The sequence below is a fragment of the Anastrepha ludens genome, chromosome 3, assembly GCF_028408465.1.
Source record: "Anastrepha ludens isolate Willacy chromosome 3, idAnaLude1.1, whole genome shotgun sequence".
NCBI lineage: Eukaryota > Metazoa > Arthropoda > Insecta > Diptera > Tephritidae > Anastrepha > Anastrepha ludens.
In genome coordinates this window covers 47346846-47362019 of record NC_071499.1, presented here as the reverse complement: position 1 = coordinate 47362019, position 15174 = coordinate 47346846, and the positions used below count along the sequence as shown (strand labels likewise).

General features: G+C 38.1%; 1 protein-coding gene across 7 annotated transcripts in view; it reads right to left on the bottom strand.

Moving 5' to 3' along the window:
* The window catches only part of LOC128857891 (mucin-5AC), a 141986-nt gene extending 127158 nt beyond the window's left edge, over positions 1-14828 (bottom strand). For 2 of the 7 annotated variants that reach the window (XM_054093707.1, XM_054093709.1), the window contains exon 1: positions 13293-14827. The gene's annotated coding sequence lies outside the window, so the exon portion shown is untranslated. Of the gene's footprint in view, positions 1-13292 lie in introns of all 7 variants that reach the window. The other 5 variants (XM_054093708.1, XM_054093705.1, XM_054093706.1 and 2 more) reach the window with 5 other exon arrangements.
* Between the last annotated feature and the right edge of the window lie 346 nt (positions 14829-15174).

Here is a 15174-nt window from a genome sequence, read left to right as displayed (position 1 = left end):
GCACGTCACCGTTTTGCTGATTGGGCTCTTGAAAAGATTGAAGAAGATCCGCTGTTTTCGAACAAAATTTTGTTCAGCGATGAGGCGCATTTCTGGCTCAATGGTTACGTAAATAAGCAAAATTCAAGAGCTACCTTTACACCCAGAGAAAACAACGGTCTGGTGTGGTTTATGGGCTGGCGGAATCATCGGTCCATATTTTTTCAAAAATGATGATGGCCGCAACGTAACTGTGAATGGTGTTCGCTACCGTACCATGATATCGGACTTTTTGCTACCTGAAATTGAATCTAATGATCTCTACGACATTTGGTTTCAACAAGACGGAGCCACTTGCCATACAGCTCGTGAAACAATGACCTTATTGAGAAGTCATTTCGGAGAGCAGCTGATTTCACGTTTAGGACCTGTGAGTTGGCCACCAAGATCTTGTGATATCACACCTTTGGACTTTTTTCTTTGGGGATTCGTGAAGTCCAAGGTCTATGCTGATAAACCAGCTACGATTGAAGCTCTGGAAGCCAACATTACGCGTGTTATTCACGACATACCAGTCGAAATGCTCGAACGAGTGATTGAAAATTGGACCTTCAGAATGGACCACCTTAAGCGTAGTTGCGGCCAACATTTGAATGAAGTCATATTCAAAAAGTAAATGTCAAAGAATGTCCTTTCAAATGATAAATAAAGGTTTTGAGCATAAGTTACATTTTTGTTTTTTTTTAACTATTGAAAAAAGCACCTCATGATTGATCACCCGTTACTACCAGTTCTAAACTTAGGAACAACGCCTTCTTACTGCTTGGAGCGCCATCTGTGTTTTACATTTTTCCGCCGGAAGGATCGCACATATGGAGGAGGATTTCGCTAAAGTTGATGGGTCTGCGCTATTACCGCGGTTTCCAGCTTCCTCTTGCTGGCGACATTGATGCAATGTGTAACTGTGTGTTTTTCTTTGTTTTTGCTTGTTTTAGCAGCCACATGCAAATAATGCGCAGACAATTGTGGGGAGTGAGCGTGGAAAGGATAAGTTTGGGTTTGGGGAGTGAGTTTTTGAAAATGTTTTTTGGGATGGAAAATTATTAGAAAGAGGGAAAGTAGGCAAACTTGGAAAAGTGCGTGGACCGCGCTTCACGTGGGATTTGAACCCACAATCTCTGAGATGGCAGGCACTTACGCTAGACTACCGAGGTCACCAGACATTAATGTTATTGAAAATTTGTGGTCTACTCCGGAATATAATATCCGAGAACACCAGATATGTTGCAAAATTGGCCTCAAGCAAGAGCTGAAAAGGCGAGGGATGAATTTTTGCCTGTCTTTACTCGAAAACTGATGCCGTCAATGCCAAATTGCTTAAAGTCTGGACTTCATGCCGAGTATTAAAAGAACTCAAAATTATATTTATAAATAAAATACCAGGCATAACAAATTCAATATCTATTATAGAGAAGAAACAGCTAAGTTGTATGTGTAGTTCTTTTTTTTTTGTGGGCACAGGAGCATCGATATCAAAGCTATTGGGATTCTAAGTAAATCAAATATATGGTGTGCAACTAAGTTTTAAAGAATTAGTAATACTAGTGTCAAATTGTAGTGAGTATTTGTGTAACGAGTTTCATGTGAAAGCGTAATCATTAAGTGTCGTTTCTTAGTTTGTGTCATTTCGTCGAAGTGTAAACAAAAAATTTTTTTATACAAAGACTATGTCAGCTTTTGTGCCTACAAAACTTCATTCGCGGGAAGCATTGCTATTTTGCTTCCATCTGAAGAAAAGTGCAGCGGAAAGTTATCGGATGCTGTGTGAGGCTTACGGTGAGAATGCTCCATCAATTTCAACCTGCGAGTACTGGTTCCGACGATTCAAAAGTCCCGGACCATCGACGCCAAAGCCAAATATCCATGGCAGCAAGGTAATGCTCTGCGTTTGGTGGAACCAGAAGGGAATCGTTTACCACGAACTACTGAAAAGTGGTCAGACGATAAACGGAGCACTCTACAGACAACAACTTATGCGATTCAAGCGAGCAATTGCGGAAAAACGTCCGGAATGGGAAACCAGACATGAGACATTGATCTTTCATCATGACAATGCTCGGCCGCATGTCGCACAAGTGGTCAAAACCTATCTCGATGGTAGTGGATGGGAAGTTCTACCCCACCCGCCTTATAGCCCAGATCTTGCACCATCAGATTACCATTTGTTCCGGTCGATGCAGAATGCCCTTACGGGAGTGCGTTTCACTTCGGTTGAAGGTATCCAAAATTGGCTTGATGAGTTCTTCGCCTCCAAAAGCGAGCAGTTTTATTGGGACGGAATCCATGCATTACCAGAGAAGTGGGAAAAAGTTATAGCTAGTGATGGACAGTATTTTGGATAAAATAGGTTGTACCAATTTTTAACAATAAATTTTTGAAATCGAAAAAAAAACCTTTAAAACTTAGTTGCTCACCCATCTGAAATCTGAATCTCTTCATAGAAATATCTTAACCTTTGGAGCAAAAATTTACGGGGCATGGAGTGCGTGCCCCCGATGTCCACTTCCGAGTAAGTTTGCGAGTATACCTTCCTGTTCTTCTTAATTGGCGCGATACCCGCTTACGCGATTTTGGCCGAGTTTAACAAAGCGCGTCAGTCGTTTCTCTCTCGTGCTAACCGGCGCCAATTGGACACACCAAGTGAAGCCAAGTCCTTCTCCGCGAGATTCTACGTTTGATTTCAAGGCTGACATTGTTATCGGTGTTAATGCGGATTCCCAAATAAACGAAGTCTTTTACAACCTCGAAATCATAGCTGTCTACAGTGACGTGGGTGCCGATACGCGAGTGCGCCGACTGTTTGTTGGATGACAGGAGGTACTTCGTTTTGTCCTCGTTCACCACCAGACCCATTCGCTTTGCATCTTTATCCAGTTTGGAGAAGGCAGATCTAACTAACGAGTATATGGTACAAGTTTGCAGTAATCAACAACCTTCATCTCCGCCTATAATTTGTTCTGCTATCTCTAAAAGTTTTATTTGTTCATAAAGTTAAACAACAAACTACGTTAAATGAGCTTCAGAAAAAATGCTGTTGCACCCGAGCTTAGCCTTCCTTAGTTGCTTTGTTTAGACTCGTCATTTTTCGTGCATTAAATTTAAAAAATTAAAATAGAAACAAATGAATGAAAGGCACTCACTCAGTGTAGAGATATTTACAATTTTTTTTTTTGTATTTATTCATTTGCTTAAATAAAGCTTTAATTTGGTTTTGCAACACATTTCACATAACGTGTTATTGAATTGTTTCTGGATAATTTTAGATTACTCAGCACTGGCTTATGTAAAAGCTTAAAATATGTTTGTAATTGCACTACTTGAAGAAAAGCTAATTAAATAAAAAAATTTAAATGCGCTTTTAAAGCGGAATAAAATGAACTTATGGCGATTTGGGAAAGATTTAGCGTTTCAGACACAAATACATTTTAAATTAAATAAATGGCAAATATTATAGTGACGAGGACGAATAAAGTCACATTTTTCAACTTTTTTCTTGGAAGAATAAAATTAAAAAATCATAACTTATTTTTCCTCTATACAAAAGATACGCAGATACGCTGTCTCAAATAACTATAGCACAGGGTATAATAATAATTTAGTATCTGTAGTGTTCCCAGTGATACAGCAAGTCGTTCCAGCTTTGTGTATATGCAGATGATACACTTATCATGGCGAAAAGCAGGAGTGAATTACAGAGTGCGTTTAAAAAACTAGAAAAAATTGTACGAACTACTGGGCTAAGAATTAATACAGAAGAAATGAAGTTTATAGTCCGGCTTAAGGCATGATGACCTGATGCTCGGTGACTATGCATTCGAGAGTGTGCAAGAATTTACCTATTTGGGTATCGAAATATCAGCCAATGAGGGTATGTCATTGACAATTAATGACAGAGTTTTAGCAGCAAAGAAGTCTTATTACTCGAATTTGAAGCTGCTTAAGTCAAAATTATTATCGCGCGACCAAAAGTTACGATATACAAAACCTTGATCCCCCCTGTGCTTACCTAGGGTTGTGAACAATGGACGCTAAAACCTACTGACATTAATCAGCTAATAGACTTCGAAAGAAAAATTTTGCGAAAAATGTATAAACCAGTAAGACTGCAGAACGGTTCTTATCGAATAAGATATAATCATGAGATGGAACTTTTAGCAAAAAACGAAATTATGATAAGATTTATAAAATCTCATAGTTAAGATGATTTGGACAAGTGTTTAGAATGCCCAAGGAGAGAACATCTCGAAAGGCAGTTGAATTGCGCCCTGTTGGAGGCCGGAGAAGAGGTCGCCCCAGACTGAGATGGCTCGAAGACATTGAAGATGACCTTGCAAAGCTAAACGTGCGGCAGTGGAAGGAAATAGCCTTAGATAGAGACGGGTGGCGAAAGGATGTGAATGAAGCAATGGTTCACCAAGAACTGTGATTCTAAGCAGAAGAAGAAGTGTTCCCAGTGGCCGATACTTTGACCTAAAAGATCTTTTGTGTTCTGCTACATGTTTCAGAAGTAGTATTGAATGGCGTTTCTTCTTCTTCTTCTTAACTGACGCGATAACCGCTTACACGATTATGGCTGAGTTTAACAAAGCGCGCCAGTCGCTTCTTTCTCGTGCTAACCGGCGCCAATCGGACACACCAAGTGAAGCCAAGTCCTTCTTCGACTTGACCTTTCCAACGTAAAAGAGGCCTTTCTCTTCCTCTGCTACCACCACCTGGTACCGCATCTAATACTTTCAGAGCCGGAGCATTTCTATTCATTCGGACGACATGACCTAATAAACGAAGCCACTGGATCTCTATGCGTCTTTATCGTCGTAAAGCTCATACAGCTCATCGTTCCATCGCCTGTGATATTCGCCGTTGCCAACGTGCAAAGGTCCAAAAATCTTACGCAGAATCTTTCTCTCAAACACTCCAAGCGTCACTTCATCGAATGTCATCGTCCAAGCTTCTGCGCCATACGTTAGGACGGGCATGATGAGAGTCTTGTGAATGTTAGTTTTGTTCGTCAAGAGAAGACTTTACTACTCAATTGCCTACTTAGTCCAAAGTAGCACTTGTTGGCAAGAGAGATTCTACGTTGGACTTCCAGGCTGGCATTGTTATAGACCCTTGAATGACCCTACTATTATTACATTTATTACAACAGGTTCTATTTAATCTAGATGTTTCCTGCCTCTGGCTAGGAAGTGGTTGAAAGCCAAATACGTTCAGTGAGTTTTCTGCATTGCGGACAAATTTCAAAATATCTGCAACTGGAGCATTCTTAATTTCATTCGGATCCATTTCACCTCGATTATAGACGTGCAGTCTTGTTTTTGCCAAGACAATACAATTATACCAGATATGGCCTGTGATCTCATCATTCTCCAGGCAGTGTCTACACTTTGTCTCATTGCCAATGTGAATTTTTGAGAGATGGTAATTTAAGTAATAGAGAATTTTTAGAAAACCTGCAATTTTCCTGATGTCTACTTTAAGTAAGTAAAAGTTTTTAGAAGCCTTTTGGCTTCCCAATGGGTAATTCTTAGAGTATTCTCTCAATTATTCATCCTGCATTTAGCTATAGCTCAGGGGCTTATTGTCAAGTTTCGACAATTTGTTTGTCTCTTATTCATTTTTAATATTTTTTTTTTAAAGGATATAGTCAATTTGCCGACAAATACCATATAAATTCAAGTAGCAAAGTTTGCGGAAAATTAAAAAAATTTTAATGTACTCACTTTTATAGCCCTTTGAATGATAAAGCGCAAGTTGGAAGTGGCTCAAAAGTCGCTTTGATTTTTGAAAATTTGTTCTTGTTCAATTTCTCCAGATAACGATTACTTGAATTGTTTTATATAAAAAAAACACCGTCAACAGGAAAATTGAGTCTTTTGAACTAATGTTACTGCCCAAAAAAAAATTTTTCATGCCCTTATTTCTGTGTCGAGCTGCAGGCATTGGTCGGAAGAATATTATATTATATTATATTCGTATTATGAAAGGTCACACATTTCGTGCTGAAAAGAAAAATAGGCTCTCCATTAAGGTGGTCATTGCTTCACACTTCTTCTTTTGGTGATTTGCTTACACTCAAATTTTCTTTTCTTCTTTCTGTCAAAAATCGCAACCTGACCTCCTTCCCAAATAAATTTTCTTTACTTATTTTTCAGCTTAGCGAAATTTACACATAAATTTTTCCAAAACAAAGTTAAATTCTGTTTTTTAACTCGCCTTTTGCTTTACGTAGCTTCTACATCCATAGTAAATTTGCATTTGCGATGCATTTCAGGGACTTAAGCAAATATGAAGCAGACATCTTAAGGACCTGCACTTCACCGATGACATCTTCTCCTCTCTCGCAAGTCACGTTCACACGCACTGTCCGACTGGAGGTCAACATCGACAAAACGAAGGCTGTGAAAGTCAACCATAATAAAACTAAACATATAATGGGTGCCCGGTAGAATTTGTCGAAAGCTCGGCTGCATTATCACGGCATACGGCGGAACAGATGAAGATGTCAACTGCAGGATAAACAAAGCGTGGGTGGCGGTCGGGCGAATGGATACACTATGGGCGAGTTCGCAAATCTCTAGGCGCTCTAAACTGCGAATATACAGCTCATTGTGAAGTAAGGATTGTTGTACGGAAGTGAAGCATAGTTGGTATCTAACACCATCACACGGAGGCTACAATCTTTCATCAACAAGTGCCTCCGCATAATCTGTAGAATATTCTGGCCGAACGCCATCATCAACCACGCGCTGTGGAGATCAACGAATGAGAAACGAATCCTATGGCAAATCAAACGCAGAAAGTGGCGATGGATAGATCACACTCCTGGAAAACCGCCAGATAGCATCACGAGAATGGCATTGGACTGGAGTCCGCAAGGGAGTAGAGGTCATGGTTGGCCAAAAAATATGTGAAGAAGGTCGATATTGCGCGTTCCAGCAGATGCCGATTTTACATAGGACGGTGCAAAAACAACAGCCAATAACAGTGTACTATAGAAGAGCCATCCATTCGAACAGTCCAATTTTTGAATACTTTTTGCAATATATGTAAATAATGAATCCCAATCCCAAAGCCCAAAGAAGCCCAATCAGCAAAAATGCGACCTAGCCGATGGTTACTTAGTTTCAATTCTTCCACGAGCTATATTTTATAGTAAAGGGTTTTTAATAAGAGGTGTTGTTGTGATATTCAAAGAAAAATGCTATTTTTTAATATAAATGATCGGATTTTTATTTCATTATAAAGAGGAAGGTATGCCGTTAATAGTGGAAAATAACATCAGGCAAATGACCACCACGGCCACGCTTACAGGACAATATTCTTTTCATGAAATTTTCCATAACCGAATTGCCAAGTGACTGCCCTGTGTCCTCGATAGCCTCACGAATTCCATCTTTGAGGTCTTGAATCGACCCTGGGCTGTCGGCGTACACCTTCTCTTTCACGTAGCCCCAAATAAAAAAGTCACAAGGTGTTAAGTCACAAGATCTCGGTGGCCAATTGTGATCACCTCTTCGAGAGATAACACGGTCCGGGAACTTTTACCGTAAAAGATCAATGGTTTCGTTGCTTGTGTGGCACATAGCGCCGTCTTGTTGAAAATAAAAGTTGTCCAGAACAATACCATCCAATTCCGGCTATAAATAATCGATAATCATCTCTCGATAGCGCAACCCATTCACCTGTAACACCTGTTATTGGGAAACCCTATAGATATTTACGTAAAGTTTTCCACGTAGTCGAAGGACAAAGGCCAACAAGTTGAGAGGGATGATGAGTCGACATTTCGGCGTCTTCTTTAACACTTAGCTCTATGAACTTAGTGAAGATATAAAGTAAATTTCCAAAATTTAGCGTTGTTGTAGGGTTAAACGATTCATGATGACGTGCCAAACCTTACTGAACAGAAACATACAGTTTGCCATTCTCAGCTGTCAAATCATAGTTATCGATATCGACAGTTCTTATGCAGCAAAAAAAAAAACACCCGATACAAAGCTTAAATATTACTTTGGATTCTCTGATAGCTTTGTTAAGCTTTCGATCAGTTAACTTGCGTGAGGTGATAGGCAAAGCTGCCTCATTTAAATCTTGCAATCTTTGTCTACTAAAGGACAGTCACTAGTCGGATAAATGTAAATCCGAGTCGTTCCGGTAACATAGTCGTGGGAAAGTTCAAAATGTGCTACTTACTTCTGTGAAACGTTAAAAGGGTGAATTTTTTTTCTATAAAAAAGTGGCTGCGCAAAAAATTAATATGGTGTATGAGAAAAATAAGTGAAACTACCTTCTAAAAGAAATCTTATCATTAGAGTTCGGATTTTTATGCAAATTGAATATTTTATTATGATGAGTTTCTACCTAGGTGCGAACTTCATGTGATGTTAAACAAAAATATGCACTTGCATAAGAATCCGATCTCTACTTATCTTTAACAGGTCAGGTCTATTGAAAACTACACTACAAACTTGCCACATTAGTTTGTTGCATGCAGCATATGAATGCGGTAAAAACATCTTAATACATTTTATTTTCTTTGATGCAAAAAGAGGAAATAGGAAGCGACAAAACAGCAAACATTGTAAATACTTTTGCCGGTCAAAATGTTAACAGCAAATACTTAAATATAGAGCAGGTAGAAAATATATAAAAACCCGTAATAAATACATTTTCAACACACAGCGGGTAAGGCGACGTTCGTGCAGTGCACGGAACTGCCACTTGACTATTTCTCTTTGTTTTGTTTTTGTTTTTGCTTTTGTTTTTTGTGCTATGATTTGCTCTCATGCATGTTGTTAATAAGGCAAACGCACTTAAATATATATTTATTCACATTTCGTTCACAAAATACGTATATTATTATCTTTGTATCAACGTAATTATGTGTTCAACAACATTGTTGTAATTCCCAACAGCCCAACAAGAGCCCAACATAATCTCCCAAACGTTTACATGCGGCGTAGAGTTTGTGAAAAGGCGAATGTGCGAATATGCGAACAAAATATTAAATTCGTTAATTACATTGTAATTTCAACAAAATATAGCAAAACGAAAAGTACACCGTAGTTTCTACATCGTTTAAGCCCGTTATTGTGTTATTACGGTTCAATTAATAGTAAAAGTCTCGGTCGCTTAGGCCCACAAAATCGCAAATGAGATGTGAAGTCCCGTCAAATTGGAAAAGTGTTGTAAATTTCAATGTATCGATTTGGGATACTTCGAGGGGAGTACATACTCTACAGGGTGGTCCGAAGCAGCGCGAACCAACGCGCAACGAAGTGAATTGCTATGTGCTTGAATAATAAGGCGAATATCGCCAACTTACTTCCGAAGAGTGTGCTGATGCCACACAGAAAGAAAGAAAGCATTCATTGAAAATTGTTGGTCGTCTTGAGGCATCCGCCACGCCTGCTGTAAGTAGAAAAAAAATTTATGTGAGTTGAGCTTATTTTTTCTGGTGCGTTCCGAGGAAATTTTTGCTTTACCAACTCCACATTTCCCAAACCTGTTTGATGAAAGTTTTCAATGATCAGCAGTTCCCTTGGAACAACTTGTACTGTGGCCTTGATTGTGGCTTCAAAATTATTTTTTCTGATGAAGCAAATTTTTATCTCGGTGCTGTATAACATGGACACATGTTTAGGGTAGGGTACAGTAATTGAAACTCTTCATAAGAGTATGGAGAGACCCATTTAGGCCTGGAGATGCACTGTGATACCACTACTTTGGATTCAACTTCCTCATCTAATTTCCATTGGGGTGAAGCCACTTAGTCTCTCGGCTAAACAATAAAATACTAGCCGATTCCAAGTCTGGCAGACATCAAAAGAAGTAAGAGTTTAAACAGCGATTTCGCATTCTCTCAAAGTCGCATAGTGGGAGAGAAAGTGTTCAAAAACTCTCCATCTTCTTCTCATTCCCGCAGCTGCGACAGAAGTCATTTGAGCGAAACCCCACACTCTTCCCATATGCTGCCATTAGGCAGTGCCCGGTATTTATACTAACTTTTAACACTGGATAAGGATATGGAAGACCGGTCTAGATAGATGGGCGACCTAGTTCTGTGATCATTCCTTACAGGTCTAACCTGTCTGTGAGATAACTATCTCACAAGTGGGCTCCGTGGTCCATTTACTATTGGCTTGCGCGATGTAGACTAAGCAAGTCAGAGCTTGTTTGAGGATGGTTTAAGGGATGGTCACATATTTAGCAATACCTACACACAGCTCTTCCGCGATGCCATTTCCATGGATGTATCTGTGTCCAAAAACCCAGACGACGTTCGTGGTGCTTTGATTAGCCAACTCATTAAGAGCAGCTCTGCATTACATTACTACTTTGGAGGATATAGTATTGCACTATAGAGATTTTATGGCAGCTTGATTGTCCTTGATCGGTTATGCTAAAACAGAAAAGTGCTTAACCTACAACGCAGCCTACTCTATACCTATTAACTCTACTTGCAAAGTATCGCTTAAGTGATCAGGTAGCCGTAGACATCAGTTCAACTGCAGCACATCTGAGTGCAGGCCACTCGCGGCCTTGATTGATTCATTCCGAAAGTTTTCGAAATATTTGCATATACATACAATATTATATTAAGTTGTTGGGAAAGTATTGTATCATAATTGCCGATTTTACATATAGACGGCGTTGACAATTGTTTTGAACAGCTTGTGACTATTTATTTTAATTTTTTCTTTTGACAGTTATTAGCTGTCCATTTTAGCTTGCTTTAGAAAAAAAGTGCGCATAAGTTTGTTTACATTTGGTAATTTGACGTTAATTTTAATATCGAGCTCTCAAAAGAGAATTGACGTCATATTTTACTTTATTATTTCCATAAAGGAAAAAGCGCAAAGAAGTTGGCTAAAAAGTTGCTGATAAAGCCTTAACAGAAAGACAGTGTCGAAATTGGTTTATCAAATTCCGTTCTGGAGATTTTTCACTTAAAGATGAGTCGCGTTCAGGTCGGCCAAGTGATGTCGATGAAGACGTTATCACGGCTTTAATCGAATTGTATCGTCATGTAACTTTGCGTGAGATTGGAGAGAAGTGAAATATACCAAAATCAACCGTTCATGAGCATATAAAGAGTCTTGGACTGGTAAAAAAGCTTAATATTTGGGGACGACATGAATTGAAAGAAATTCATTTAACAAACCGAATCAACGCTTGCATATGCATCCTCAACGCAATGAAGTCGATCCGTTTTTGAAGCGGATTATCACTGGTGATGAAAAATGGATTGTTCACAATAACGTGAATCGAAAACTATCACGGTCCAAGCATGATGAAGCGCCACAAACCACTTCAAAGGCTGATATTCACTAAAATAAGATTATGCTGTCAGTTTGGTGGGACTGTAAGGGTGTGGTATATTTTGAGCTGCCTCAGAGGAATCAAACGATTAATTTGGTTGTCTACTGCCAACAATTGGACAAATTGAATACAGTCATCAACGAGAAGCGACCAGAATTGATCAATCGTATACATAGGTGTCATATTTTATCAGGACAACGCTATACCGCATATATCTTTGATCACTCGCCAAAAACTAAGAGAGCTTGGCTGGGAACTTTTGATGCATCCACCACATAGGCCTGATCTTGCACCGTAAGACTACCATTTGTTTCGGTCTTTGCAGAACTTCTTAAATGATAAAACTTTCGGCAATGACGAGGCTATAAAATCGCACTTGGTTCAGTTTTTTGCAAATAAAGACCAGAAGTTCAATGAGCGCGTAATAATTAATTTTCGGAAAGATGGCAAAAGGTTATCGAATAAAATTGAAAATATATAATTGATTAAAGTTAATTCTAAGTTTTAGTAAAACTGTATTTACTTTTTTTTTTAAAAATCGGCAATTTCTTTGCGGACTTTCTTTCTTGTTTCAAGATATAATCGAAAGAACTCTATCAACATTTCCCTATTTTTTCATGTTTCTACCTCTGAAGATTATTTATTACAAATTTTTTTTAATTACTGCTAAGGTAAAGCTCAGCCTTTTAATTTATAAAACCGGCTCAAAATCTTAAATCGGTCCAAATGGACGGGCAACAATGCCAAAATTGAGCAAAGTTATCAAATTTTTAATGGAACAAGCACCAAAAAACTGGTTTTGTAACAATAAATAAAGACTTTGCGGGTATATGGAAAGTTTAAAAAATGAAAAAGTCATTTTAAAAGTATTTGATATATATATATATTTTTTTTTTTTTTTTTTTTTTGGAAGAAAAAATATGCTCACAAAGTTTATATAGCAAAATATTGAAGAAGACGCGTCGATTCGTCGTCATTTTCAACTTGTTAGCCTTTATCCTTCGACTACGTGGAAATATTTACGAAAGGATCTAGGCTTCAAATACAGACCGTGCAAGAATTGAAGCCAAATGACCATCGTGACCATTTAGATTTATTAGTCAGATTTATTCGTAATAGTAGTCAAAAATTGGGCTGATCAAATGGACAATGTAACTTCTAGCCGTTACGGGCATATGGCGGATATAGTATTCAAAAAATAAATGTCATGAAATTATCTAGTAGATTGTAATAAAAAAATTTATTCCAACAAGATTTCTGTTTTGTATTATTATTATCAATTTGAATGCTGCGATGGGCATCGGGTGAAACCAAACCGGATAAGATAAGCATTAAACACATCAGAGGTAACTGTCGTGTGGCTTCAATAATTGAGAAATAGAGAGAAAATCGCCTGCAAGAAAGAAATTGGTAACACATCTGCTACCATTAATAGGGCGTGGCCGACCCTTTAAATCCGGCCAAACCCTATTAAAAATGATATGCAGCAAAGCGAAGACAACGAAGGGACAATCCAGGACCGAGTAACCTGCAGATGACGTACGAGGAAGTCTGACCCCAACTAAGAAACGATGGCGAGGACGCAGAAGAAGATTATCTATTTTGAATTTTAAATTATCAAGGTCTTAAAAACACCTTTTATATTTGAATAGTAGAACCTTTTTAATATATCGATTTATTTATTTAATGAACCCAGAAACCATCAAAAGGTACTTGTAAGATTAAACGCACAGGAAGCGCCATTGAAAACAAAGAAAACCATAAATGAAATTGCTGCCACAAATAATGGGAATCGACACTCTTTGTGTTTAATCAATATTATATGATAAATTTGCTTGACACACCCTTTACACAGACAATACATGACAGAGACACATTAGAATATAAGAGTATAAGCGCTTAGCTTCACATTTGACTTTCATACTTACAATGCGCTATAATTTCTGGGCTTGGCTCTCAAAATTGCATGTAGCTTCGTATAAGCATTCTTCCTACTGGAATACTGACCGCCTTACTTTCGGTCTGCGAACTGCGAACGCTTTCCAATACACCAGCAGTGTAGAGTCGGGTATCCTGTCGATTTGCGTTGCTATGCACTTACAAATAATTTGCACTAAATTTCACTTTCCCTAAAATACAAAATAAGCGCACAGGCTTACTTGTACGTATTTTTTATTGAAATTCATAGGAGTATATATTTATTACGGTCGTTTCGTACTCTTCACATGCAATTTAATTTTTTTTATTTTATTCGGCACGTGATCTTTTCACTTTCTTTCTTTCTTTCTAGCAGACACCGCCTTTTTGTAGCTCAGTATGTCTGAATTTTCACACTGCGGATACAGAAGAACAACAATGTAATGCAATCCTGATTTTCTTTTATATTTTGTTTTTTTTTTTTTTTGTTTTTTATAAGAATTTACTTTGCTTTATTGATTTTTGCCAGCGCAGTGCATATTCTTTTGAACTGCCCACATTTATTTATACTTCTTGGCTTACAGAGCTCATAAGGCGAAAATCACTACAAAAACCACCCTCCCTTACTTGCACATGCACATACATGTTTATACATGTACGAGCGTGTGTGCAATCAAAATGTAGTATCCCTTGGATACTGAAAAGCGAGCTAACCACATAACATAATACAACGCCAACAACAAACACATACTATATATTTACACCTGTTATGCCACTACCAAGAACAACAACAACAGTTAAGACATATGAATGAAAAACAGTCAACTAAAAACAACAAACACAACAAATGGCACAATAAAAGTGAAGCGAGTGCAATTCGCCTATGACATCGAATGTCAATTGCAGATATCAAGCACACTCACAAGTGTTCAGACATTCGTATATGCGTATGTATGTATAATGCACGACGCACAAATATGCATGCATATGCAGCTACTCAGGGGCAGCCGTGCACAGGTACTTAAGGTCGTCAATTATAACATCTGAAGGCTCGGTGTCACTTGCTAACGTCACTGACTTTGGGTTTGTTGTTATTGCAGAATTTATTGCTATGACTGCTGCTGATAGCTGATACGATAGGTAGAAGTCTGTTGTGTGTGTTGTTGCGGTTTACGTTTAGTATCCCCTAATTAGCATGCATTCGCTGAGGAGGCAATTTGTGTATTTTTCTTTGTCACAATAGTTTTAATTTCAAATTTTCTTTTGCTTGTATAGCTAATCCACCTTAATTTGGTATTTTGTGTGCAAACTTTATTCAGAATATTTCCTTTTAAGCGTATGTATACACAGTAACTGGGCACAGGTGTTTTTGTTATTGTACTGTTTTAACTTTGTGTCTATGTGCGCGCGCTTTTCCACTTCCGTTCATTCAATAGCCGTCGGACACACATTCATATCCGCATTCAACGGTCCGTTCACAACACACTCACTTTATTGAATGTTGGTATTTGGCAGCTCTTCGCGTTTGTTTGAGCAATTTTTTGATATGCGTACGTTCTCTTGCATTGATTTTTAGTTGAGGGAAATTTTTCTGAATGTCAACTGGCAATGCTGCAAGTATGAGTGAGTGCGAAATGCAATACTGCGCTCAGGAGTTGCCAGCATAAATAATTTTTGAATAGGGGAGAATAACAAAATGGGTAAATTATTTTGGCTTCTACTGTATGGATTGAATTGGTTGTTAAGAGCGATCTTTAAGTGGCTATGAATTAGAATAAAAAAATTTAAAAAAAACAAATTTGAAGTATATGAAAACTATTTTTAAATGGAAAAAGGTTGTCATCATTAATAACATGGAAGCATGACTACGACTTTCTACGTGGGATGTATGGC